General features: G+C 35.2%; 1 protein-coding gene across 2 annotated transcripts in view; it reads left to right on the top strand.

The window, feature by feature from the left end:
* Positions 1-624: 624 nt before the first annotated feature.
* The window catches only part of LOC106470828 (urease accessory protein D-like), a 47,541-nt gene continuing 44,361 nt past the window's right edge, over positions 625-3,804 (top strand). The window contains exon 1 of one of the 2 annotated variants that reach the window (XM_013931400.2): positions 625-842. The gene's annotated coding sequence lies outside the window, so the exon portion shown is untranslated. The remainder of the gene's footprint in view (positions 843-3,804) is intronic. The other variant, XM_013931398.2, reaches the window with a different exon arrangement.

Here is a 3,804-nt window from a genome sequence, read left to right as displayed (position 1 = left end):
TAAAAAGTTGTATCAAGAAAGAATAAACTAGTTTTAATTAAGAAAGAACTTGTATCGGTGAAGTACCTCGAAAGAATTTATACCAGAAATTAACAAACGAGCAGATACGTAACAATATATAGATCTGTAATGTTTTGGAGGTAATAAAATAATGCGTTAATGTGTATTAACGTATATGAACGCATGTCTCAAAGCAGAGATATTTGACTTATATAGCAACTGTAAATTGTATTATTATATTAATTTTCTGGGTTGCATTCATTCCCCAGACCCCACCTCCCCCCTAGATTGACCTGCGTTTGGCAGCTGCTTTTAGCAGCTCATTACACTTTCAATCTGTTGTAAAACCTGCATGTCTAGCCAAGCACCTCCACTTTCCTTCCTACACCACTTTAGAATATCTGCAACGTTTAGTGGCTGTTATTAGAAAGAAGTAACTTTATAGATATGTACGTCTTATTTTGATACCTAAACTAAACAATTACGATATTAAAAAAGCTTGGGATAAATTCACAGGGTAATGCACCGCGGAAACACTCGGCTTGTACTTGTAAGTGTAAAACGAGATATGTTTACAGCGTAAGTGAGCAGATCACGTGCTTTGGTCACATGAGTTTGTGTGGGAAAGCAATGAGATTTTATACGTACTCAGCGTAACGTCTTTTGATATTCCCTTGTGGAATAAGAAAACGTTAGCTGTTTGATTAGTCGGTGCCTCACTTGTCATTGTTTAGCATGTAGCGTGACGTAAGATTGATTGCCAACGTAATTGGATGTGTAACGTTTGAGTACAAGCGTAAAGGTACTAGAAAACAACTGTTCGTCTGTCCGTAACTTTTCAGGTACGTTTTACAACTTGTAAAACTAAGCTAATAGTATCCTTGAAAGTACTTGTGGCATTTCCACTTTCAAAATCATTTCTGTACCGTTCACTATCGGTGAGGCTTATATATCGCATAATATTGATTAACTTTTAGTGTTAGTGTTACAAAACTCATTCTGAAAGCTGACCAATAAAGTTGGATGAAATCGTGAATTTTTACTCAATAGGGGACTCGGCAATAAGTAGTAGAATTAATTATAAAATTGACGGTAGTTTTGTTTGTTACTCAGATGTTATTAGGAACAATAAAGTCGTGGATTCATAAGTAATTCTGGTGCATAAATAGTTGTCAAACATACAAAAACTACAGTGATTACAGGTTATTTTATTGGAGTATTGTGTTCAGTTTTTGAGTTCCTTACTTCGGAAAGGATATTGAATTCTTAGAAAAGGATCAGAGGTCAAACCAACTTTCGTAATACTAACAAAAATAACTTTCAGTGTACAAACTAAATCAAAGGAGAACTCAAAATAAGTGGAATTAAGAATTTGATTAGAAGTTGTATTAGTTCCGGCATATGAAATGCGCCACCTTTAAAATTTTACAATTTGCAGAAGTAATAGTAGAATTTTATGGGGGACAGCAGTCTCAACCTGTTAAAAAAAAAACATTCTGGAGAATTTATTCACAAATTCAAGTTTGATGTGTAAACTGAATTTTATAATTATTTATTTTAGTTACTCACACGTTCTTGTTACATGAAGAAATGTATAGGATTCACTACTAGGTGGTTTCGTATTTTCATAAAACACATTATTATAAAAATAAAACCTGAGAATGAGTTCAGTGTACAGTTACCAGATTTCAAAAGTGAAAAAGTGGTACATTTTTCCCACACGGAATGACACTGTAGCAGCCATGAAACAGTCCATATTACAATAATACACTTTTTACAGTTGCTGAATAATGTGATGTTTATTGCATCGCGTTTTGAAAGCATAGATAAACAAACGTTTGTGAAAAGTTAAAAAAATAATAGTTGTATTCAACTAACTTAAAATAAAAATGTTGCTTCTTTGTTTTTCTTCAAAACTCAATTTTTGCGGCTGCCCAATGACAGGTTAGTTTAAGAAAACGCAATAGAAAGGGATAGAACACTGTACCTTTGATCTGTCGTTGTCATGCGAGTCTCCTTGTGAAATTTAATAGACTTTAGTGTAATGAAAAATGGAGCGACGCTACTTACAATCGTTATCAGAATTTTCAAATGGAGCGTCGATCCACTCGTCACTCCTAGAAACATAGCGGTTCTACATAGCGCGCGCTATTTATGGCGGCACTACGCACAGCTACTCTCACCGCCATTAAAAGCTTACTTACCCACAAGAAAGGCTATAACAACTATTCATCCTGGTATTTACGCTTCTTGCTTCCTCACCTCGATTGTTAGAATAGACATAAGTATGTAACACGTGTATGTATGTACATGCATTTTTAAAATTAATTAAGTTATTAATTATTATCATTATCAGTTATACTTCCAACATTAAGTCATCCACGAAATTTAAGTCTCGAGAGGGATAAAGAGAAAATAATTTTCTGAACACCCCCGGTTATATTTGACTTCAAACCTTTGTTTGGGATCAAATAATTTCAAATCGAAATTACTGCAATGGTTTTACTTTTGTTCTGTTTATTTGTAGCCATCCCAGTTCAAATATTCACAACCTCTCCTTCCTGCTGCGCGACTTTCAGCTCGAGATGCGACTTTCCCGAACACCTTGAGGCGGCATAATCAAGCTCGCTTAACCCAATCTGCCAAGATTACTAATTCATTAATCACCAGCCACTAACACTTTCCCAGGAAAACCTCATAAACTACTTAAAACTCCGACCACCACGTTAACCACTGGCTTATTAACTCATCAAGCACTTAACTGTCAAACTACCATTTGGGGTCTAAGAGAAACTCCTAGTTTCTGAGAGCCCCTGATCAAAAACTGTCAAGGTCGTCGTCTGTTTATTTGTTTTAAAGTCAAGCCACCTTGGGGTTTTTTTTTTTTTTTGCTGTGTTTACCGCGGGGAAATCTAACCTCGGATTTTAGCGTTGTAAGTGTAAACTTTCCGCTGCTCCAGTGGGTTGCAAACCTAGGAACGAAGCCAGTGTCACTTAGCATTTATTACACTTTTTGCTGTGACAAATTCATTATAATTGGTGAAGTTGAGGATCAATAGAAATTTCTTTGTGTTTGCGAGTCGTAAATCTAAAACTATCAGAATTCTGCTTGTCCTTTTTTTCTTTCAGTATCACTGACTTCCTTTTGTATAGAAATGTTCTTTGTCTGGATACGTGTATGAGAATAACTTGATAATAAGTCTGAAGCTTGAGTGACGTTTTTTTGTGTTATGTTCCTTTTTTTGCACGAGTTTTCATCACGTAAAAAATATAACAATCAACTCTACATACTAATTTAACTGAGGAGTTATGTAAGTTGATGTGTTAGGCAATATGAAGCTGCAAGTTCGTGAATGGTGTCTATAGCCTCTAGTCAATTTGTTGAATCTTCTGATCATACAAGCTTTCACTCTCCAACTTAAACTCACGTTCACAAAACAATCAATTTTACCTTCGATTACTCGCTTGCCCAAATTAACTTTCTTGACGTTACTGTCTTTATAAATGATCGGATTCTACACACCGACTTGTACAAAAAAACCAACAGACAGACCACAGTACCTTCACTATAAAAGCTGTCACCCCTCTCACACTAAATGTAACATTACCTACAGTCAAGCTATTAGAATAAAGAAAATATGCTCAGATGAAACAGACTACAGAAAACACACTGAGGATGTAAATCAAACAATGTTACAAAGAGGATATTGTTACGCCTCCGGTCGTTAGTTGATTTTCCGTAAAAAAATTTTCCGAAGAAACTGTAGCGATACAAGTCCTTTCTTAAATAAAACTGGTTTATTC

The sequence above is a fragment of the Limulus polyphemus genome, unplaced genomic scaffold (genome assembly GCF_000517525.1).
Source record: "Limulus polyphemus unplaced genomic scaffold, Limulus_polyphemus-2.1.2 Scaffold4240, whole genome shotgun sequence".
Classification (NCBI taxonomy): Eukaryota; Metazoa; Arthropoda; class Merostomata; order Xiphosura; family Limulidae; genus Limulus; species Limulus polyphemus.
This window is presented reverse-complemented; position numbering and strand designations above follow the sequence as displayed.